The sequence below is a fragment of the Dromaius novaehollandiae genome, chromosome 2 (assembly GCF_036370855.1).
Source record: "Dromaius novaehollandiae isolate bDroNov1 chromosome 2, bDroNov1.hap1, whole genome shotgun sequence".
Classification (NCBI taxonomy): domain Eukaryota; kingdom Metazoa; phylum Chordata; class Aves; order Casuariiformes; family Dromaiidae; genus Dromaius; species Dromaius novaehollandiae.
Window position 1 is genome coordinate 52,818,704 of NC_088099.1, and position 25,420 is coordinate 52,844,123.

The 25,420-nt window shown below is 38.1% G+C and overlaps 1 protein-coding gene and 1 long non-coding RNA gene across 16 annotated transcripts in view; one reads left to right on the forward strand and one right to left on the reverse strand.

Moving 5' to 3' along the window:
• LRRFIP2 (LRR binding FLII interacting protein 2) overlaps nt 1–4,462 on the reverse strand; it is a 58,368-nt gene extending 53,906 nt beyond the window's left edge. For 11 of the 15 annotated variants that reach the window (XM_064506524.1, XM_064506520.1, XM_064506516.1 and 8 more), the window contains exon 1: nt 4,322–4,461. The gene's annotated coding sequence lies outside the window, so the exon portion shown is untranslated. Of the gene's footprint in view, nt 1–4,154; nt 4,283–4,321 lie in introns of those variants that run through there. The other 4 variants (XM_064506515.1, XM_064506513.1, XM_064506523.1 and 1 more) reach the window with 4 other exon arrangements.
• A 117-nt stretch (nt 4,463–4,579) lies between these two features.
• On the forward strand, nt 4,580–6,218 carry LOC112983570 (uncharacterized). The gene is made up of 2 exons (XR_010387692.1): nt 4,580–4,718; nt 5,169–6,218. It is a non-coding gene; the product is annotated as an uncharacterized LOC112983570 (long non-coding RNA).
• The last annotated feature ends 19,202 nt before the right edge of the window (nt 6,219–25,420 follow it).

Sequence of the window (25,420 nt, forward strand, 5' to 3'; positions counted from 1 at the left end):
ATAGGAGTTGAAATTAAAGGATTTTAATTGACTGCATTAATTCATTGAATGCTTGCCCTTCACTTCAACAAATCAGTGCTACCAGCAATGGTGTAAACACAGGGTAGACAGTGAGAGTGAAGGTATGGAAGCTACTATACATAGAATTAAAGCAGAAGTCTAAAACTTAATATGCTCAGGAGTACAGTGGAAAGCTCCCATCCCAGAAACTTTAAAGAATCATTTCATGAAACTGCAACTCTAGCAACAAGGATTTATTAACAAATCAGAGGTGTTATTATTACTGCAAAACAGCAGAAGTAGCATTTATATTTAGGGAGAAGAACGAATCATGCTGGCAACTACAATCTTAGCTTTTACCTTTAGTGCTGCATGAGAGCAAGCTCAAGGAGAAAGGGAAATCAGTGCACATACAATAAAAATATAACATGACTTTACTTAAGTTATGTAAGACTAAATAATAGTCTTCCACAGTAACTAACATACAAGGGCAAGTTCTTTGGAACTAGTGAGTATTTCAATTGAAAGACAGGCTCCAAAACACCTGAGAAAGAAAAGGAACTGTGTGTACTAACTAATCAGAGGATGACTATGACCCACTAAAAAGGGGGGCGGGGGGAGAGAAATTAACAGTTTTTAATACAATAATTTAGAGAACTCATTTAGTATTTTCATTCTCAATACCCTTGTTCAGAAAAGATTTAATTCACACTAGAATCAGTGCAAAAAAGAGCTGTTAATATAAGCAAAAGAGCCTAACATTAAAGGGAAAAAAAGACTGAGAAAGAGATATAATTACTGTCTACTGAAAGATTATGATGCTTATTACCACCATGATGGAAGTAAAGCTATTCCAATTCATGAATGATATTTCCATTAAAAAAGCTGTTTGTCTCAAATTCTGTCTGTAGGCAAAAGGTTTCTGCTCTTTTCGAGAAAAAAAAGTTACCCTTTGGATAGTTGAAAGTTAGTCTGCTACAAGCTGCAAACTGCACAGTCTACTCCATAATGCAACATGTTCACAGTTTATTTGCCTTTTAAAAATCTGAGAAATAAAACTTTTTGTGTTCATGTATTTAAAAAGAGAATGACAATTTCTTAGAAGAAGTTGAAATCCCTTAATTCTGTAAGGTTATGGAGCTATAAAGGAACAAAAGGTCACCAGTTAAGATAATTAAAAAGCCCTTATGCAGTGTGTAAAAGTGTTGCCTGATGAAGCTATAAACTACAACTATTGCCTGGCTAGCACTGTTACACTAAAAACAATGCAATAGAGTAGTTGCAGCAAAGTATCCTACAGTTCTGCAAGGTCACCAAGCATCTCCAGCCCCACCAAGCCATCTTTGGTGATCTTCTTCTGTCCTCTCAAACTACCAAAATTCTGAGGCATCACCATGCAGCACATTGGCTCACTTCAAGCAGTGGCACTTATTCTACTATGAGATACAAACATGAACTGTGAGTTCTTTGTCAGTCAGTTGCCAACAGCTGCACTTGCAGATACCATTACTTCACAAGATGATAAAGTGTTAGGTACAGGATATTATCACCAGTAACGAGAAATATCTGCAAAGCTCTCATAATGGTCAATCACCAGAGGATATCTCAGGGCACAACATGAAGCATATGCAGGTTTCAGAGAAGTGGTATAACACATTTGGACTTTTCTATAATCAGTGCCACCACAGATGCTGAAGTTCCAGAAACAGACTAAGAAATCAAACATGATTTTAAAATATGAGGAAATGACAGCATTAATAATGAGCATCAGAAAAAAATGGTGGGAATGCATAATAAAAAACAAAGTCAGAATAATCTTGTTTGTTTATTCTAAAATGGAGCAAACAGCATTTTCACACTGTCAGCTTTTTCAAAACGAGTATCCTTGTGTCATTTTGCAAAAGAAAGATCCATTACTCATTAAAAAAACATACTGCTACTATATTGAGGCTCCATCTTTTTAATGAATTAAACAAACAAAGAGCCCCATGGTAACAGCCCACATTCAGTAACAAGTTACAACTATTTAAGATATTTTTCCATTAACAATTTTCTACTTAGAACATGCCTACACCCTTTTTTCCCCCCCCCACTATTGCTACAGTTCAGTACAATGAAGAAAAGCTACAGCACCAAGCAGGGCAATTTCTTATGGGTATCCTTTAGAGCTTTTTCCACCTGCTGCTTCTTCATCAGCTGACATAACTCTTGCTGACTAACTCTCTACTTAGCAGCCAGTAGGCTTAGAAATATTTTCTCCCACTTGGCCCCTTTGGGAGGTGCCCCTTCACCTCTCCTCTTGTAGCAGCTCTAGCTATACATAACTACACAATCAAAAATAATAATAATAAAAACTATCATCTTCAAAAGCAGACAGCATTATTTACATAAAATATTTTGCAGGATACATAAAATACTTTGTAGGATACATAAGATTACATAGACAAACTGTCTGCCCATTGTGTACACTTAGAAGTTATCTAGTTTCCAGATATTCAAGATAATAAATCTGATTATTTTCTCAGAAAGCATCTCTAATCACTAGCACATACTACTGAACTGTATAGCCCTGTAAGTGTCACCACACTGCTTCACACCAGGATTTTACAAATACAGCCAACAACATAGCAAGTATCAAACCTCTTTGGTATTGCTTTCTCATTCTCTGCTGGCATTATATACTCGAGGAATGTATGTGTTACACCATTCTAGAGTTTGTTTTGTTTTTTCCGTTTGATATTCATATAGTTAGTGTGAAAACTGTATGCAAGACTACTTTGTTTTCTCTATAAAAATGTAACGTGTTCTACACAAAGCCCTATAACTTGGATTCCAATTTACACTACGCTTTCTAAAATTTGCATATGTTAAAATACTATGTCACCTGTATAACAAGAGTCATAATGAAAATGAGCTCCTTCCCTTGGAGTCATTCCATAAAAGATACTGACATTTAAGGGCAACAAGCCTACACCTCGCACATTTCACAACACTTTCCTCTATTCACAAGTTCTCAGGTAGAGACAGCTTAGTTCAGGTAAAACTGACTTCACACTCTAAGATAAATATTTCTAAGCCTGAGTAACAAAAACAAACATCAGGTACAGCATGCCATGTATGTCAAAGAGTATTTCATATTGCTAGGGCACCTTTTGTCTATTCTTACATCATCACTAAAAAATTACATTAGCTAAGAAAGCAGATATGTATTAAAAAGATATCTATTTCTGGGCCCCAAAGGTCATATATTTAAATAGTTGCCAGCCAAGATACAATGAAAGTTTAAAGAACTCACCAGACAGGCACTGATTTGATCTTACAGGAAAACAACAAAAAAGAAATAGGATCTCCAAAGAGATTCCTTTGAAGAAATAAGAGTGATCATACACCTTCTTCCTCATTTCAAACCTAAGATAGTTAGAGGTCTCTCCACAATGAGGGAGTCACTGAAGAGATGATACAGATTCATTGTAACACGTTTTTGTTATGGGTGAAAGTATCATGTTAGGACCGGAACTTGCAACCCTTAAACATACGGCCAGATCACAGCCCATAGCTATGCTTTCAGGCTCCTTCCAAACTCAGGAAGGCACCGATCTCTCCTAAGATTGGATAAGATCACATTTTCTTTTCAATCAAAGCAGCAGAGCATATTAAGAAAAAACGAAAACAGAAAAGCACAAGTGTGATTTGAAACCAAGAAAGCCCAGCTAAGAAGCAGCAGAAAGCCTGACCGAGCCCTCCCATAACCGTCCACCGAGGGAGTACGCCCTGCCGCTTTGGGAAACACTGAAGATGCAGTAATACGCTTTGAGGAAGCATGAAAGAGAAAGGCACTGAAATACGAGCAACCGTGGTTTCGGAACACCTTCCTTTCCCTCCCTCCCTCCCCCTCATTCCGCCTTTTCCACCCAGCCTCAAGGAGAGTGCCCACAGCGGGGAAGGGTGTGTGTGTGTGACACCTTCCCGCAGGCCTGCGGACCAGGGAGAACGGATCGAGCCCGGAGTGTGGGAACCGCACGCCGGAAGGGGTCGGCCGGCCATGCCTCTCCCTGCGGCATACACACCAAGCCTGACACCGGCCACGGAGAAGGGGGGGCGCACACCGCAGCCTGAACCTGCTGCCTTTATTGTTTCCCTTTCTCCTCACCTACCTGACAAGGGAGCCCCAGCTGGAGCGCCGTGTCCTCCCCACTTCTCAAACCCGAAGAACCAGGTTCTCACCCTGCTTCCCCGCCCTGTCCGGGTTTGTACGTATGTGACACCCTCCCTCCCCCTCCAAGCCCTCACCCTCTTCGTGCGCTGCCCCAAGGAGCCTTACCTGAGGGCCAGCCTGCCGCAGCACCGGAACGCCTAACAGGGCGGGGCGGTCGCTTCGCTCTCCCTCTACCCCCTTCCTCGGGTGCCGAGGGGCTCCTGGGTCCCGGAATCGTCTCAGGCTCCTTCCTTTCCTCACCCCCCACACCCGAGATCCAAGGGACAGCAGCAGGAGCTGCCCGAGGGCGAGCACGGGTGCTGCCGCGCACGCACCGTCCGCGGGCCCCGGCAAAGCCGCCGCTGCCTCACTTCACCCTCCCCCGGGAGGGAGCGGCCGGAGCCTGGGCTTTGGGGCAAAGACAAGCCGCCCCGCTCCAGGCCGCCCTTCTCTCCTCTCCCCGCCCCGCTCTCCTGCCTCCTCCCTTTCAACGCCGGGCGGTTACAGCCACACCGCGACCCCGGTAGGAAACAGCGGTTAATTTCAAACCGCTCGCAGGGCTCCGCGGGGGGGAGGGGAGGGACGGGGAGGCACCGCGGCGAAGCCGCCAGGCGGCCGTTACGGGAGGGACGCGCGCAACCCGCGCTGCCGCTGAGGCCGCCCAGCGCGCGTGCACCCGCGCCCCACGCTCCGAGCCCCCTGCCGCGGGCGGACGGTACGGGCGGGGCGCACTGCGCAGGCGCCGCGCTCGCTGGCCGGCAGGAAGGGGCGGCATGGCGGGCAGGCGGGCGCATGCGCAGAGGCGGGCGGGCGGTGCCCGGGGGTGGGGGGAATGTCCTGTCATGCTGGGGCTGTGCCCGGCGGTGGGGGGGGGGCAGAGCTGAGTCACGGCTGGGGCAGGCAGAGGTAGGTCGGCGGCGCTTTTTTTGTTGTTTTTGCTTCTAGAGTTAACTTCGGTTTGTTTTACCAAAAGATGTTCCCGGGGGAGCAGTACGCCGAGATCCTGAGGAGCCTCAACTGCCGCGGGCGAGCAGCGAAACTCGGCCCCGGCCGGTGCCCCGAAAACGGCCCCACCGATTTCCCCGCCAGCGGAGCCGTGTGTCCTGCCGCCACGCCTCGTGTGTGGCGTGCTGCGCAAGTGTAGCACAAGTCCTCTGTGGATGGGTGCCAGGCAGGATTTGTAGGTAAAAAAATCCCGTGTGAGCATTTACACCTTCTCTTAAAATGGCCCAAACTGGACTTCGATGCTACTAAATTCTATATATAATAAACAAGTTTGTGAGGATTTAAGATAACATAGAAAAGAAAAAAAAATACTATTAAATATATTCTGATTTATGCACAAAGAGCCAGTTAACATTCATGAGAGTATTAATGAGAATCGGCTGTAACAGAGTTTGGATCAGATCTGTAGTCATTTACTTTTCAATGTGTCTATTGCTAGGTGTAGGGTGACTATAAGACCCTAGCTGGAGATGATCAGCGATCCTGAAGAAATTGCATTTCACATGTTAGAGACCATATGGAAGTGAAAAAGCATTATTAAACTGACAGACCTAGCAATAGGAATCCAGAATACTCCCGAGAGCCCTTGGCAGAGGTCAAATTTTGTTTTACTAAAATTAGCTCAAGTGTATGAACCTAAAGCAAAGAAGGATGTGCAAGTGAATTAAATCTGTTACAGTAGACATAAAACACCTTTCTTGACTTTCATTAATATTTTAAAACTTGCTTTTTGAGAAACTCTATCCTACCTCAGCCTGCTTCCTCACTTCATCATGCAGCATAGCCTCATCATGCTTATTTTAACATCACATTAATTTCTGCAGTAATAGATGATGATCTCATTGCAGGAAGAAGTTGCAGAGAAAAAAGGTTCCCTTGGAACATCAGTAGTAAAGACAAGAACAAAGTACTGTCTTAGGAACTATGTTTTTATTTGAGGCTTATTCTTACAGAAGGACTTACCTGCTGATTTTCTGGGGTTTATGCAGAGACTTCTTAAAAAAAAAAAAAAAGAGTCTCAGGCCATTTTGGTTTGGTTTAGCTGGTAGGAGAAATATTTCATTCCTTCCTGAGAGTCTGTGAGATTGGTGTGACGAGTTTGTGTGGAATCCTCTGAAACATGGGATCTCCCAGGTCTGTGTGGGATGATTCGCTGTCAGTGTATTGTTATGTAAAGGGGAAAAACGTTTTCAATTGATTGTACATTTTTCTCTGATGAAGTGTTGGGATTTGCATACGTTTGGTCTTTTGATATCAGAGGCAGCACATTTTTCTTTAATGATGCAGCAAAAAACATGTCTCTTTGAGAGCAGACATGCATTTTTGTGGCTTGAAAGAGCAATTGTTTACTTTTCTGAAAAAGCAGTGCACAGTACAGTGTATACACAGCGCAGTTACCACAGGGAGTGGTACAAGATGTCACAGTAGCAATTCACAGTTCAGCATCATTAATGAGAGTAATTAAACAGTCAAGTTGTATAAATTTTCATTATAGACCTTTAATTAGAAACCAGAAAATGAAAGTTACATTTGAACTTTTGCTGTGAAATGGCTGCAGTTACAATATAAAGAATGATTTACGAATCTTCCTTGACTAAATTGAAGCTACTATAAAGTAAATGAAGTATAACTGGAACTGCCTTTGGATATATTTTCTCTTCACTATTTTCATATTATACGCGAGGTTAGTATAAATTCTTCCTCATAATTTAACCTGCTGATCTACTTTCTCCCTTTTCTCTAGAAGACCACCTCTAAAACTGTCTTGCTCAGTTGAGGCATACAGTGGGTGAAGTCTTAATTCTGCTTAAAGTGATGATCACTTAAGAAAGTGTATCCAGGATGAATCTGTAGTTCAGTTGTTTGGAATATTCTGACAGTGACAGGTGTCAGCTTGCTGCAAGAATTTGTATACAGTTTTAAAGAGATTTTCCCACTGAAACAACTTTGATTAAAGAAAATTCACAAAAAAATGTATTTTCCTGAGTTATGTTTGCCATTTGTGAAGTTTTGATTATTTTCTTTTTGTCCCTCTTGTTGGTGTTTCTTACTTTCCCGTGAAGCTTTAGTTTCTTTTTTATTGAATTACAGCTTTTGGATAAGAATTCAATTGTGATGGCACACATGTAGGATTGCAGTCTAATTTAATCCCTGATGTAACTCAATATATTTTTCCTTCTGTGTCCTCCCTAATCCTGTCTCTCTTTCGCTTTCTTCTTCTTATGCAGAGGGTAGCTTTCAACTACTTGTTTAACTGGTAGATTCGTTCACTGATGGAAACAGATTGGCTTAATGTATCATTTTAAGAAGTTCTCCCCACCTCCATCCACTTATTTCTCTCATTCCCCATTTTGTCTCTTTCCTTTCCTGTAGTTTCCATCTTCTCAGTACAGATACCATCACTCAACAGTTGGTTGGCACAGCTGAACACACACTTTTTTCCATAAGTAGCAGATCCTCTGCAGGCGATTCCCAGCACTGTTAGTACCCTTAGTAACTGCTTGTTCCCTGCTCCCCACAAAAAGGGTGTTAAAACACTCCTACTGTGAAAAGTGGAAAATTAACTTTGTGGGCTGCACTGTAATAAAGGGCAAAAACCTTTTGTAAGGTAGGGAGCAATAACTTATTTTTGTAAATTTTCAAATCAGTTTTTGGGTGTACTTATAAGAGGCTTCTGCTGGGCCCTTTTAGGCTTTTTTTTTTTAACTGTTTAATTTCTCCTGAACACATGCTTCCTTCATCAGATGCACAGCCACTAACACATTAAATAAATGTTTTTCAGTCTCAGCATTTATATGATTTAAAAAAAAAAGAGGAAAACATGCATTGCCTTCCTTTCATGCAGTAACCCTATCACATGAGATCTTATATGGACCTTTTTAAACTCAGAAATTATTAGAATCCAAGCTTATCTTCTTAAGGTCTGGGGTAGTGTAACAACCAGACAGTTTTTACCATGAGTTAAATTAAAAAATCATAAAAACAGGTACCAGACAGTTTATAATTCAGTTACTAGACTAGTAAAATCTATTTGTAGCTCCTGGAAAATATATTCATTTTATTAACAGTTGTAGCAAAAGAATCAGTTATTCCGTGGCAGACAGAATACTCTAAAAAAATTCACTACGAGCTCTGTTGAAGCACTTGGCATTATCCAGAGTTTTCAGTTACATTCAAAGTGAGAGGCAAAAGGTTGGATAACTTGAATGAATTGATGGGAAACAACTTTATTCTTTAAGAGAATATTTGAAATAGTTGTAAGGCAGAATGCACGCGGACTGTATGCTGAACATATTCATGAAATTCTTTCTTTCTTCAATCTTTTATAGAACTCATTGGTGTTCTGAGGGACTATTTTCAGGCTTCCGCTGTAAGGTTTTTGCATGTATAAAAAACATACATCCTAAATTCTGGTGTGTATGTTGTGGGGATTTGCAGATTTCACAGCTGTTCTTGTAGCGGCTAATGTAACCTAGATGGTTTCTGGAAGAGCTAGGTAACTGATTAACCAGTGAGCTTCATTCAGCCTTTCCTTTCACCTTATTTACCCTTAGTAGTGCAAAAATGTGTGATGCAGGTAGGAATAACGCATATAAGATGCATTTTGATGGGTATTTGCACCCCCAAATCTTAGTGCTCTCCAGTAATAGAACTGCATAAGTTCTGGCTCAGACCCTTCCCATCCTCCACAGGGAAGGGGTTAGACTGTCTGCTTAATAACCACGGGTAGGGTTAACTGAAAATTTTGTGTTACAGTGTTTTCCAGAAATCTAGAGTTCCAACTAAACAAAAGATTTTGTAGAAAATGTCCATTTTGTCCACAGATTTGTTAATTGACCAAATAATTGAAAACAGAACACTCCACTTTCTAGGTGTTTACTTTCATTGTTTTGGTCACAAAAATTTTTCTACAGTCTTTTAGAAATCAGATAATGCCTGGAATATTGTGTTTTATGCATATAGTTATAGGAAGATTTATATAATTGCTGTGGATTAGTATCCTCTTTGCTCAGTAAAATTTTAAACATTAGAGCTCTCCGGACAGTATCCAAAGATCAGCTTGTTAAATAAGAAATAAGAGGAAGACACTGGCATTGTTTTGATCAATCCCATTGAGATGATAAATTACAAATATCCTAACAGTGTTTCTGGAGTGACAGTTTGTGAGAAATTGCTTAATTTTTTTTAATGAAGTGAAGCTTTATTCTGAAAAATAAATTTTAAAATTAAAGTTTTAATTTAAAATGTTGTTTTTATATTATACATAGCAGTATATTTAATTTTTATATAGAGCTTTTCATTATTATTCCACTGTAAAAACAACTGGAGATCTAAGTATCATCATCCTTACAGACTCGATAGATGTATTTCTAAATGCACTTATGTTCTGTTTGATACATACAGAAATACTGACAGTTACTTACCCTAAATATTATTCTTCAAAACTCAGTCTGGTATCTGAAATCATAATCTGTTCTTTGTGTGCTATATATCCACAAAAATAGATTGTGTTAATGCTAGTTAATTTTACTGATGATACACAAGCCACACACAGGAAGTCACCTCACTCTTACGTAGTTGCCTTAAATCTGCAAAACTAAAGAGAGGGTCTAAATTAAGCGTAAGTGACTAAACACATGGATCGTTTAGTACGTACTCATGTTTTTCTTAGTCACTTTTCTGACCACAGTTACATTTTTTTATGTAGAAATGTCATTAGCATGCCAAGTTTAAACATGACTTTTCAATACATTCAGGTTTTATGATGTATTAAAATTTAATGGGCATTTATTAGAAGTCTCCTATGCCTGATATCCATACAACCCGAATTATCTTGACATATTACAGTGTTCTCACCAGGTTAACTATTAACATAACTAAGACATATCTACTATGTTTTTTGTCTCCTTAAGAAAATATAATAATCAAAACACTAATTTATTTTTGCTTCTTACCTGAAGCAACCACTCCTTTACAGTTTTCTTCAAAATCCCAAGTGCACAGATTCTTCACATAGCAAAAGTCGCCTTCGCTTGGATATATCACCTCATTTTCTCCGGCAGCAAAGCTGACCCTCTGCCTAATGCATTTGAAAAACAACCAAATGGAATAACTGAAACCTGACTGAAGAGATGTGCATCTTTCCCATTAGTATCGAGGCTGTATGCTGCGTGCTACTGCTTGCTGCTCGGGTGCGCTTCTGTTTCTCCGTTGGTGTGTGGCTGATGTTAATGTGCATAATTCCTTGAAGGCAAGGTGGGTGCTTCCTTCATACAAGCACTGTTAAACTGAAGGAGCAAGAGGACAATGAAATTTGAATTTTAAATTTGTTAGGAGGCTCTGAACTATACTTTTCTTTAGGGTTTGTCATATTTCTATATTGCTCATGAAAGTCAATCAATGGTATCTTTTTATCTTCCTTGTCGCTCCTTCACTATCATTTTTGGCCCCATTTTTCCCAGATCCTGAGCAGACACTACCACTTCAGTCAATGGAAGCTATGAATGCTCAGCACTCCTGAAAGAAACGGTCCATTAGAATTAATCAAACTGAGTTTAATAATTCCATGTACCACCACTGAAATTCAGCATTTGTAAAAGTTTCTGCAAGACTGGTAGTTAATATTTGCCTATAAGGTGCACACACCCAAAATCTAGAGCAAAAACAGCTTTGCTAAATTGTGATTAAAGCTTACAGTAGCTCAAATGCTTGAAATTTTAGAAACACCATACTATACAAATGGGAGAAAAACTAAGTTCCTATGTCTTAAGGTTTCAGAGAAATGCTGCATAACAGAATTCAAACACTAGAAAACAATGAGGAAGAAGAAAAATGTGAAAAATTCATAGAGATGTTCCTATTTCATTTAAATTAAATACAATTTTGCTTAAGCCATGCCTTGCTTGTCTGTAAAGTTTAACCTGTTGACATTTCTCTTTTGTTTAATCATTTACTTTGTACGGTATTGTAAAATAGCATATCCCTTTTCAGTTTCTCTTATGACAATACACCGATCTTTTATGCTGCTATAGAGGGCGATCTTTTATGCTGCTATAGAGGGAAACTACTGGAACACTACAAAAGTCGTAACATTAGAAAACTGGCTGAAGAACTCAAAAGTGGATATATAATTTGAAAATATTTAAATTGATTTATTAAACTAAAGTTGATGATGTTCCCTTAATTGTGCATTGCATATAGAGCTTTTAATAATAGATTACTTGGATTTTGCAGCAAATTTCATTCTATGTGTTTAACTCCTTGTTTTAAGTCTAAGTGCTCAACTTTTGTGACCTAGTGGAAAGCAAGTTTGTATGTTTCTGTATGTAGAGTGCAGTTCTACTCTTAAAAAAAAGCTTTAACATTGCAGAATTCTGTATTTGTTACATAAACAAGAAAAGATATTTGAAATATCTAAAGTTTTGTTTTGCTTTTCCAGAGATAATGAACAAAATCATGCAAATAATCATCTTTGTTCAGGGGAGTCCTGAATTACACCTGTGCAACTCATGAGCCTTCTTGAGTTGTATTAGCAAAAGCAAAACTGACTGAAACTGAGTAAACAAAACTATAGGTGATGCAAGACAAAGGATCTGTCCAATATTGTTTCTAGGCTGATGACCAAATGTAAAAACAGTATAAAAGCAAGCAGATGTGACTCCAAATATACACAGTGCAGTTCTATTTCCAGGCATGATTTAACTCCGAAGAGTGACATAGTCTTGGTCAGCATTTCTGTAGCATTCAAAAGGAGATCCAATAACTTTAGAGATGATTCGTATCTGAATATTTTGTACTCATATTACCTATTCTGAGCAACTCAGCTAAAAAAAAAAGCACATGCACACGCTGGAGTCTGTGCAGACTTGTTTGTTCGTGTACAGTCAAAGAGTCAGTTGGTTACTTATGCAACCTCAGCTTGGCTTGCCACAGGTGTCACCAAGGACATCACTTTTAAAAAATGAGATTACACAACTGTAGTGAGGGCACTGTCTGGCAGGGAGAACCTTTATCACAGGAAGTGAGGCATGAAAGAGAAATAATGCTGCGTGATTATGGGAGCCAAGACTGGGTTTTGTGGGCCTGGCAGTTTGGGGGAAAAAAAAAAACAAATCCCCCCAAAAATCCCACTCCTCCCCAAACTCTCTGCATGACAAAAAAAGCATATGTGGTATCATAACAGTGGTACAGTAAATATGGATTTTTTTCCTGGCTGTTTCTACTTTAATTTTTCAGAGAAAAACTGTTCTTTGAATCAGATCTTCAGCTTTTGTGCAACAACTAACTTTTACTATTTTTTTATAAACACCGGATTCTTTAATTACTTAAGGCTAAAAGTAAATATTTTAGGCTTTATTTATGAAAACAAAAAGGGTTAATCCACAAATTTAAGTATCTTTCAAATCGTGAACAGAAATCCTGACTTTTATCTATATTCATATATATGTAGGTATACGTGTATAAAAGAGAACATCAAATGCTAATAACTTTAGTATTAAAACCAGGCTAAACAGAATCCCAGACAGGTTGTAATGTCCAATGAAGAGCAATTACATAAAGAACTAGTTCATGCTATTAGGTTGCTCCCTCGCTGCAGACGTCACAGTGCTCTGTCTGCTTTACTTATTTTAAAAATTCTGAGAAGAAATTTCAATAGTCAGCAGACCAGCATGAGTATGATGTATGCTGACTTTTCAAGCTTTGCCTGTTTCCTGAGGGAAATACCACACTATCAGTTCCCGGTAGCAAAGACAGCTAGGTTCATTTTTAGAACAACCAGTTCTGCATCTGCGTTCATACACTTTTATATGGTTATTACACTGGTATACCAAATGTTTGTATCCCTAATGCTAGGCAGTTACCACTACTCTCATTTCTCAATACTGTGCTGTTATTGCCATAGTGATTTTCTAATTGTTTTTCTCTAGAAACATGTCTCTTTTCTGTATTTGCATTATGAGGCCTGGTTTTGAGTCCTATGTTTAGAGTTCTGTTGATAGTTTATATTTTCAGTATTTATACTTCTCCATGTTTCTAAGTATGTCAACAAACAAAAATATAGTTAAGAACTTAAAAAGCAACAGAACCCAGTCTGCAACATGATGTTAAAAAACAAGTAACTCTTACTTTTTAGTTAAAAATTAGCAGTATTTTCTGTGTTGACTAATGTACCCAATACATTCCTCATTCTTAAAGAAAGTGTTTCATTTCATTAAGCAAGCCATTAAGGTGTATTCAGTATTTGCATTCTTCTCTGTCCCCAGCTGAAAATTGTTCTCTCTGGAAACATTGGATGAAAGCCTCTGTTTTCTATGCTTTCAATATTTCTGAAAATTTTACACCCATCTTTGAGCAGCCTCAGCCTTTGAGCAGTCTTAGCATTAGGCTAAATTAACAAAACAACAAAATTCTTCCACTTCAGCAAGAATGAAATGAGTTTCACTAACCAGAACTAATTTTTATTAATAGAGTGTATTTTATAGGAGTTACCATTCCTTGTATGTAGTGATGATCTTCTCAAATAAACTAAAGCAATGCTCCCTCCCCTCATTGTTTCCTTTGCGCCATGTAGCAAAGCTTTTGTCCTGATCCTTTCTGCTTGTGTCTTGTTAGGGTCTCTCTGCATGAATGATAAAACTGGATTTATTTGTATGTAAATCAGTGCTCAAAAAAAGTAAAAACTGTAGTCTTTTTACTTAAAATTCAGAAGTTTTATTCATATTTGGACCAAGAGCAATTTGAAAACTGGTGATGTACGTGTCTCTGCTCCAGATTCTGTTTGCAGTCCACCACCTTCCTCTGTTTTTTGCTCTGAACCTTGTGTTGAGTAACTACTTTGTTTACCTGTACGATCTCTGCTTGTCCAGTTTTGGTTTTGGAGACTACGTATTATTCTGATGCAGCAATTCTTCTTTGATCTCCAGAGAAGTACCAGTTTGATTTTGAAGTTTTTCAGGATGCTTATATAAGAGAAATTGCTTCCAAAACTACTCAATAGCTTCATGGTTGTTTTGCAGAGTGTGAGGTGATAGCAACAGAGAATATTTTATATATATCTGCACTGTGTGCACTAGATTACCAACACTGCAGAGCCTAAAGCAGCCTCCTTCACAGTGATCTCTTATTTCATAATAGTCCACAGTTGCCTTTCTGTACCTGATCTTCCGGTGTGGCTCATACTTGACTAATGGACTAACAAAAGTTTGGACCGCTAGACTATAAAGAATAAAGTATCTGGAAAGGTATTTTTGAATAATAAAATTAATGAATGTATGAACCTCCATATTGCATTCAGTTAGATTAAATTCAGAGAATGAATGCAATTTTTAGTTCACCAAGGAAGAGAAACATTTGCGTGAAACATTTTCAGTGCAAACCATTAGATGATTTAGAGTATACTTTGAACAAAAATTACATAATAGCATGGCAATAGTTAATGCATTGTGACAGCAAGTAAAGGGTTATCTTTATTACAGTATCTGAATGAAGCCAAAAGGAAGTTACACCTTCCTTTTAAGTGTTTGTGGGCATATTTATTACATTCTTACAGAATTTCAACTGGTTGCAACACTTTTTCTGACCATAGTGGGCTTTTCTCTTTTCTCAGTGTCCTAAGGAATAACAAAATTATATCCTTAGAGCAAAATTCTAACTGCAAAATTATTTTGGCACTTTGGATCATGCCAATTTATATTGAAGAATGAGCTGAACAGATGTGTCGAGAGCTTCATGATGTAGAAATAACATTTCATGCTATACGGGATAGTTAAAGGGAAAATACAAATACATGACACATTACACTTGGAAATCAAAGACAACGTAACACATCTCTATTGTAGTCATTATCAATGGGAGACAAAATTACATCTCAGCATTTCAGTGAGCTCTGCATATTCCAAGCCAAGTATCCACAGCAGTCCCGCTGCCTGAGTGCAAGGTCTGGGCCTTAATCTCAGGGAAAAAATTAACTGTAGCACTTCCATGAATAAGTGTTATTACATGTGGTTAATATAAAAGATTCACAGAGTTAAAAATCATACTGTGAACCCGTTAGTAAGCAATGACTTGCATCATAATTCTGATTCATTTCACTTGCATTACTTATGCAAATTACTGCTAATCAGAATAAGGACCTCACGATCTGGCTCCTGGTTTCATAAGAAGGACCTGGCCATGTTGGTAATAGAAATCAAATTGCTCAAAATGCTTTAATTTACCCAGAGTAAGAACGTGATACAGTTGTTTTGCTTTTTTTAATGCCAAGTTAGTTTGCTTTCCGTTGTAGTCCCAAACTGAAACTTGTAAAATTGCTAATACCTTACTGCATCTGAACTTTCTGATCATGACCTCTAACTGACCCAAAGACACTGAATGTAGTTTAATACTGAGGCACTCCTCATCAACTCATCTCTTTCATAAGTGAAAGATTGCATCCCCCACAGTGTTACTCCAAAAGAAGTTTCAAGTGCTGGAGGACAAGTTGAGGTCAACTGACAATGAGCCGAGTTTGTCTTGATGTAATAGTTTAAGGTCATATTGTGTGATATCTTGTATGATCATTTACATCTGTGCAGATTTACATGTATGCAGATGTAAAGAGTGTCAGATGATGTCATCAAATCAGAAGTGGAGCATTTTACACTTAAATTGCAAGTTGAAAGTGATTATGCAGAATGGAATAGAGAATCTGTGGTTATATTTATGAAGTTGTTAATATTAGAGTTTAGTAAAAGATGAATGTTCTAATTCAGGAGAATTTTAAATTCTATTTTGCCATATCTGTTTTTTATAATCTCTCATTTTGTGCATTTGGAAGCAGAATAATCTTTTACCTTTAGAGTCTGTATATAGGGGACTATTAAAATAATTTAGAATACAAAATATTTTGCTCTTCTAATTTCAAATATTGGCAGATAGTCACTTCATTTGGGCCAACAAATTATACTATCTGTATCATTTGTTCATTTAAGATGGAAAATGCAGTCTGATGTGATGTATTGCTCCACCTTCTCAGCTGTAAGCCACAAGTCAGCTAAACAGATATAATTTCAGATTCTTATATCAGGATGCATAATGATATAGATGTGCAATCAAAACCACTTTAAGCTCCAAAGTAGAAAACAGACATTGTGCTATTGAATATAGACAATAGCACTGTCTAATAAGTGAGCATTTGTTACTGAAGGATTCATGTTTATATAGCATGAAGGATACTCTGTGAACATCAATGCCCCTACATGTGACTAAGCGAGGATTTACAGTATACACTTATTTCTATTGCAAGCTCAAATAAAACCTCAGACCCAAGCATCTCCAAAATTTGGTAATAATGGAAATTAGCTGCAAAACTCTTCAGTCATCTCTAGTCATCCTTGAATACATTATCAGAAAATAATAAAAGCTCCTCAACTGCCTAGTGTTTTTCATTGCAAAAAGTTAGAGAGCTTGCAGAGGCTTTGCCCTCTTGCATACAACTCACTCTTTTTTGGATCCCACTTGAGACTCTAAACCATCTTAGCCAACATAGGCTCACCAAAAAGACCCACCAAAAAGAGTTTTCAGATGTTCAGTTTCCTGTTTCACCCAAGGTGTGACTACATGGGCTCTAGCCTTGACAGGAGGAGTGGCAACATGCAGCCTAGAGCAAGGCAGGATGGCACCTTTCAGAGCAGATCAGCCAAAGCAGTCATGAAACTGCAGTGTGAAACACTGCATGACACAGTGCAAAGTGAACAATAATTACATGGAACTGAGAGGCTGGGAATCTGAAGGAAACAGCGCTTTATTTCTCCAGATGTATTTGCTATAAATTTAACCGTATTATTGCAGCCCTTACTCTGTCCCTTCAAAACAAACAAACAAACAAACAAACAAACAAACAAAAACCTGGTGGTTTGCGGGTACACATGATAGTAAAGATTTAAAACACGTTTTAAACAAGTTAGGCACAGAAAAGTACAGGTGGTTTGAAGCAAGTTAGACTTGTCATTATTTTGTGCTGATACTTTTTTTGAAGCATTTTTTTCCTCTCTACACATAACATTGTAATCCTTCAGTTAATTGTTCTGGATTCTTGGAAAACTGGTATTTTGCCATTTACGAGATAAGTGGTCCATTTTAATAGATACACTCATTGATAAGGAATACTTAATAATGAAACATAACTATGCTGTGAGCTGTACCTCATATTTACTAAGCCACACCCAATGTCTCTGGCCTGTTTTGGAATAAGCAAGCAAAAACTTCATGTCCATGAGACAGGAGTGTAGAATCAAAGTGAAAAAATAAGGTAAGCAAAGTTTAAGGCAGAAGGAAAATGACCATGGTTAGAGCTGAATTTGAAATAGTGCATGTTGATGGATGAAGATTGGAAATTGTGTAATTACTTGGGGCATTCTGATCAGCTTGGCAATAGCTTCTGTTAAAATGATAGTTTTCTGAAGAAGTGCTTCATGATCAAGATTCTGCACTGGCAATATTTCTTTGCTAATGGGGCTGGGGATAATAAAGAGGTGGCATGCCAGTGGCTGTCATCCTTACATGCAGATGAACTCCTAGAGACGATGAAATAGTATGAGAATACAGTTAGGGAAGGGATCTTTCTTCATTATGTGTGTATGTAGTTAAGTAAGGATGTCTTCTAGACTACAGAAATACAAATATTTTTAAGGATAGATCTGGAAACAGTATCAAACTGCCCATGTTCCAATCCCCTATCTACCACTGAGTTGCTGTGCGTTACTGTACAAATCACTTGGGTTGTCTGGAACTCATTTTACTCCCCTGTAAAATCACCTGAGTTTATTTTACGGGCATATCATCAGACCTACCTAGCTTTTGTTTCTAAAGCATTTCAAGAAAACTAGATATTATGTATTTAAATCAATACAGAATAATAATTCTGCTCCTATGGTAGTTTAGTAGAGGTGATGAAGTATTCATTATTTACAACTGAAAGGTAAGTAACTCTTCTTTATTTAGAAGTGCCCTACGGACCTATCATTGAGAAGTAGGTCAGACGTAAAAGGAATTTCAGGCCTAAAGTCCTTGGGTCTCTTCAACCAGATATTCCACCCTCCTCAGTGGGTGGCAGAGCTCATAGTAAATCCTTGGAGCCAGAAAGAAGAATTAAAGAGGACAGGAAGCCCTTTCCTCCAAAAAAATTAAAACTAAAAGTAGGAGGGAATTTACACTATGATAATACTCAAGCAATGGTATCACAGGATCAGGATATCAGCTTGAATGTTGACAAATTCCTAATTTGAAATTGGTTGAGTGTGTTTACCTCTGTTACACTCATAACCTTCACAGCTCCTGAATTCAAGTACTAAGTGATAGATCCAGCTACATAAAACTATTGTCTTTGTGCTTTTACATGTATTGGCTTTGTGTAGTCACAGAACAAGTTTTTTTTTTTTTCCCAAAGATATGTATTTGTTCTCTTTTGCAATAGCAGAGTCTACAAACTGTGATGCAGGGAAGTTGTATAGTTACCCATAAATCACTGGTTTCTGTATTCTGCATCAATCAGTTTCATATACTTGATACTGCAGAACGAAAGTGAATGTTTTCCTTAATGACCTATCAAATTATGCAGTATTGTAACTGCGAAAAATACTTCCTGATTCTCCTTGAAATAATTGCTTATCTTGATAGTTGCAAGTGCTATTCAATTCATCTCTTTAAAAATTTGTCATACTATGACTCACTGACTCTCTACAACAGTGAATTCTGCTTGGCACAGCATCTCTATTGATATGGTTTTAGATGTTCTGCACTTTACCTAAAGGGTTCACACAACTTAAATTAGGATTTTTTTTCTTTCAGTTCCTCCCAACACTATAACTTCACTGTCTCTAGACCTTTGCACTTAGCCCTGCTGATTAGAAATGATTAAGTCAAATCATTTCTTCTTAATGACAGTGCTTAAGGGAAAATCTGATAACAGAATCAGAAAAATCCCAGCCGGGAGATAAACAAGTTTTATGGATGTATAGCTCTGTATTCTTAAAAAGTATTTATCTAAGCAGTCATGCCTTTGACCTTGTATCAGTAGTTGGGCAAGCAAAGAGGAAAACCAACCACGTTTTTGCCAGGAACTGGATAGTGTCACTGTTCTAGCTTAAAACATCAACAGAAGAACAGAGAGGCGAAATAGCTTGCCCAGGATCAGTGAGCAGGTCAGTGGGAGAACCAGGAATTCAACCCACTTCTCCTGGAAACCAGCCCACTAACTACTCTGACCATAAAGAAACTCTGCCTTCATGAGCAAATTCTTTTCTCTTTTTAGATACAAGTTTCCTACACATATTATATATTGTAATTAAAAAGGCAAGTATGAAGGTACTCAAGTGAGTGTCTGTTACTAGCTAATTTAAAACCAAACTCATGACTAGCATCACTGTTGATATAAAGGATCTGCTGTTTTATAGCACCACTGGCTCCCTTTTTGTGGCATCCAGAGCTTTTAAAGGAAATGCAACTATTAAAGTGAAGTAGAAGAGGCAGTTAAGGGAAAGATTTCTACACACCAGCCAAAGCAGAAAGAGAATGCCACTGAACAAGGTAGAAAAAAAGTGATGAGCTCTTCTTAATTTTTTGTTTTAGGACACTAAGATTCTTGCAGGATCAAATCCAGTCCCTTGCATTTAAATACCTCTGTGTCTTATACTCCCACTCATAAAAAGATCCAGTCCTTGTAAGAATATATGTTTTTGTCATCATTACTCCTTTTAGACTGTTCCAATGCAAGTTCCAAAATCTTGTTCCCCTAATTGTTAACTTCTCTTTAATTCCTGGACAGTTTACGCTCATTTGCTCTTATGCCAACATCATCTTTGAGCTTCAATAGCTCTTCTTCCTCAATGCACTTGATGTGTTTATAGGGAACAATTCTCTCCCTTCCTGCCTGCAAGGATTCCTATCTATTTCCTTCCTGAAATCCTTCAGTTTCCTAAGCTAATGGCCACTCTTCTTACCTCTCCTAAAACAGGCTGTGCATTTCCTGGTCATCAGAACATCCCTTCTTTGCAACAGAATTATAATCAGTATTGCAGACAAGTTCTTACAAGGCCTTTGCAGGCACTGATACCTCACTCCATACAGTGTAGCATTGCACCAGCCTTTTTGATGGCTTAGAGTCATTCACGTGAATGACCATAAATAATTTTTCTCCCCTGCTGTTCCAACTAGTGAGTCTGTTTACTGCAGTAGTTCTTAGTAGTCTTAAATGCCTGAGCTTGCACTTTGTACTTTTGGAAAGAGAGGTGTGTGGCATGAAATGTAATTTGGGAACAACTTTCCCAGTAGAGCAGACAGCTTCCATTCCCTCCCAAAGTATACAGTAGCAACGCCTGTCAGCTTTTTCTTGCTGTGAAGTGAGTTAATTCCTCTTCTCAGTTTGAACAACAACTGCAGTTTTTAGGCTGCATTTCGGCTTTCTCAGACACTGCCCTTGCTCAGTTCATAGCTTTGTGCACTTTGAACACTTCCCCGAATCCAGCTCTTCCTTAAATCACTCGCTATTGTTATTCAAATAGCTATTAATGAAGCCTTTTTGCTCATTCTTTTCCTTCAGTGTGAACAGACCAGTAACTGAGCACCACAGGTGAACATATAAATACACAAATAAATAGAAAATATACTCTTTCCACATCAACCGTCAAATCAGCCACATGGTAAAGAAATGTAATATTCGTTATCCATCAAGTTACTTGCAGCAGCATGTACTTTGTACACAAAAGGGCCCTGAATTGCAATTGATATAGAAGCTTTAATTTTTTGCAATTCCATGGCCTGAATGTTTTTAAACTCTCATCCCATCATGGGTATAGTTTTGCATTTATAATACTGACAGTGACTTTAGAGGAGGCATAGTCATAATCTTCTAGAACACTGTCATCTGGTGGTAGTTGAAAGTTACAACATTTAGATACAAAAGTAAAAATGGCAATAAAATCAGGCTAGACAAATGCTCTGATTATTTATTCATTAAGTCCAGCTTTCATATTAAAACCTCCAGGGTTCTAATCACAGTAATATAATTAAAGGATTTATCTCGCACAACTACTTTTCCATTTCTTGTTCTGCAGGCTGCATATACAATGTCACTGTTTTCATTGCACTATCAGATAACATGCTGTCATCTGTAACCTTTGTGCTGAAATAAAGATCAAAATACTTCCTAGCTGATTGAAACTATTACTGATATATGTATGTATGGCACACTGTATGATTGCTTTAATAGTAACATTAGTATTTTTGATTTTACAAGCCAGACTAAAAACTGTAATTATTACAAAATACAACATCCCATAAGGTGTCTGCAAAGAACAGTGGCTTGTATTTTAAGCTCTGGACAGTAACTCCTGTTATTTGATTAGTGCTTCCTTGTGGTTAAGTTGGTCTACTATTATTAGTTTCTATTCATTTATTTTCTAAAGCAATTACCTCAATGCTAAATATTATCCAGTAGGAATAATAGAAGTATTTTATACTAGACATTATTTTATACTAGACCTTATTTTGACAACACTCTGATAATGTTGTAAAGAAAAATTCAAGCATTGCTGATGGCAAACCTCCTTTCGAAACAAAATATGAACCAACATTAAAAAATTATCATAAATGCTACATATGTTATATGGCTTTCTTTTATGTCTTTTCATATATGCGATGGATGACTGGATGCAAAGAACAAGCTGTTAGCAAATTCATACATTTTTCACAAAGAAATTGGAGTTGTGGTTTTGAAAAAGAGTATTGAAAGCCACATTTATAATTTATGCCCAAGGCTTTCCCGTGACTTCCAGAAAGCTACTATAACTTAAAGATAGCATTTTTTTAAGCGGACTAGACTGGCTGGAGGCCACATGTATTAATACTTAAAACATTATTAGTGACTAAGATAGCAGCAATTCTTTCAAGTTCAGCTAACAAGCAGCCCTGATACTGGAGTGGGATTATTTCAGTTTAAAGTTAAGCAAATTGCTCAACAAAGACCATACATTCCCGAGCAATCTGAAATAAGAACTCTGGCATCATAAACCTATCTAGCTTCTGGCTGCCTCTGTCTCTCTTGCCATAGCTCCTGTTTACATGGGACTCAGCACAGTAAGCAGAAAAATTATTTGCTCTTTTGTCAGGTTAGTTTTCTGCAGACTCGACACACTGAAATGGCTCAGGAAAAGGTCTGACAAGCACTGTAGCTGGCACAATGCAAGGAATGGGACTGTAGGGATGTGTGGACCACTGTCACGAACAATTAGAGCAGCTTAGACTGCTATGAAAACAGAGGCTTTCACATTAATGCTCTATTCCCATTCCCATGGAGGTATATTAACAACTGCCACAGATTTAAGTGGGAACAGAACTTTCTGCTTAGTTACCTACCATAACCAGTACCTGCTAGCAGAAATGTATTTATCCTTCACAGAAAATGCAATAATGTCAAATAATTGTCATTTGGCATATGGTGTAGCAAAGGAAGATAAAAAATGAGGGACAAATCTTCACTTTCAATTAGTACTTTCTCACTTCACACAGAAGTCTACTGAAATCAGATGGACTCTCTGGAAATAAAGTACTATTCAGTTAAATAGGGGATTTTGACACCCAAAAAGGAGGGAACAAAAACTGAATATAGTTCCAGACAATTGCCCCAGGACTAGGGAGTTTGGAGTAAATGGTTTGTACATTGCAATATAACTTGCCCAGAAACTACAGAATTTAAAGCCTTTTTAGAAGACTTACGATTGTCTTGCAAAGATAACATAAATATCTTCAGAATTTGTATACTGTTGCTTAATGTAGGATATCACTTTATATTATCTAACCAACACTAGACACACCGCTGTGCATCACAAATTTTTTTACCAAAAGTACGAAAGTTCATGTTGTCCTTGATTTTTATAGAAATGCCACCAACTTACATATGATTAAATGATACCTACAAGTATTGCTTCACTTCTTCCTCAAACTCAGTTTAAGCAGCTTTGGAGAACAGGAAGTGATTATGCCCACTGGAATTTAAACACCACCTTACTGTAGTGAAAAATCCTCTGGAAAATGTCTATCTGCCATATGATTACCATGTTGGGTTAGCAGTATTACAACTCATGAACAGAGCTCCAATTAATTAATCATCTTACATTTTCTATAGTAACTAGGATTTTTAGTATAGGAGAAAACAACTTATCTTTTATTATAGTTTCTAATCTCATTTTCTGCTCCATAGCCGTCAGTCCTATGAGAGGCATGCTTCATAAGAAATAGTCAGAACACACAAACTACCTCAAGCTTTAGATTTTCCAAAGAAATAATATCACACACTCTCTTTAGTGATGGATACATATTATGACAGATTGAACAAACCTATAAATGTGAGAAAAAAACATTAAGAGAAAAAAACTGACAGAAGTAAGGAAAGGCAGCGAGCGGCAGCAGTAGTAGAAGACACAGTGAGAGAAACAGAGAAAAGAAGAAAGACTTTGCTTACCACACTGATATCTTGACAGATAATCCACCAGGATAATGTTCTGCAAGAGAAGAGGCAGCTGCAAGCTCTGCTTTTTCATCTGATAGCTGTAAGAACTACTTTCCTTTCAATGTATCTCTAACCATCAAACTCAGATTTGCATTGTAGACTTAGATTTTAAATTAGAGTATAATCACAGGTGCTGAAGATGAGCAGAGAATGTGTGTGCTCGTGATAGAGCACACAGATAGGAGAGAATCACAGCTTTATTACGAGACTCAAGGGTGCAGTTGTTAAAGAGCACTCCTCAGGCAATGCCTCTCTCATTTGCCAGCCTTAGAGTTATACATGTGATATTTAGAGAGGACTGACTGAAGTAGAGAATTGATGTTTTTTACAAGCTGCAGTAAACTTAATTGTCCACCTTTTCTCATTTCCTTGTTAACTGCTATTCAAGTGTTGTTGGCCTCTTAGTCCTGGAGACTCTTTCCTATACCTCTGTTTCCAAGTCCACCTATAGAAAATATAAAAATTTTCAAAATACACACCTGACTATTATGGCTTGTAGGTTCAGACAAGCTTCTGGAAAGGTAGTTCAAATCAACAGATAGTCATTCCTCACAAGAAATCAGTAGACTGCACAAAACCTTTTTTTATACATGTAGCAAAAATTAAGAAAAACTTACTGTAGTTTGTTTGCTGCAAGGTTTCTTACCTATTTTTTCAGTCAGTGTACAGCAAACTATCCATTTCTAATAGAGTCTTTCCACCTTTACTTGGACAAATAATATATCTCAGGTTTATAAATAGAACAGTACTCACAGGTTTTCAGGACAAAATGCAAACAAAATGACTTTATTATAAGCAGATAGGTTTTCAGGAAAATACAAAAGCAACGTTTGAGCATGCTTTAGTCACAAACTTTCAAAATCACATTGTAAAAGTGCATGAAACTATCACTAATCACCACAGATTGACAGTGTCATACAAGGGCTTATGCACTCCTATTACTAATATTCTGGCAAGTCAGCTTGTTGCATTATTTTACCATACCCCTTCAAGATGAAAAGGATTGCTTTGTAATGCTTTATTCACCCATCCGGAGAACAGCCGTTATGGAAGGAAAAAAAAAATAGCACAGAGCTGAATCATCCTCCACTTCCTTAATGTCACACATGAAATTAGCTGCATCTTTTCCTGGTATGTTTTTGGCCACACAAACGAGCAAATTAACCATAATAGTGCAGTACAGCACGAAGGTTTGGGTAGACTTTTTTCCCTTTCTGACTTTATAATGCACAAGAGCTTTAGTAAGCTACATCGCCATGATGATGGGCATGCTGCCTATGGTCAGTTACAGCAGCCCAACAGGAGGAGTGGGTTATTCCTGTACCCCTCCCCCAGATAGAGCTAAGTAGTCAGAAAGCTTTCAGACTCCGACCATCAATGAAATAATATTACCGCTTATTTTTGTTATTGGTTCTTTCTTCTAAGCAAATGGCGAAGTTATTGCTTTAGTTCCAGTGATACTGGAAACACTGAGAAGCTACTGGATGCTACAGTGGTTTAAGTACCATGCTGCTGATGTGGTTTAAAAGTAACACATTACATTAAATGGTTTCTTTGGCCCCTAGAATTGTGATCAGTAGCGGAGAGGAAAGTAACCCGGCACGGACATGGCTTTTATTACCAGCAATCTGTTTTTCCACCTTCCTGGTGGAAAAACGTAGCTGACTCTCCCACCA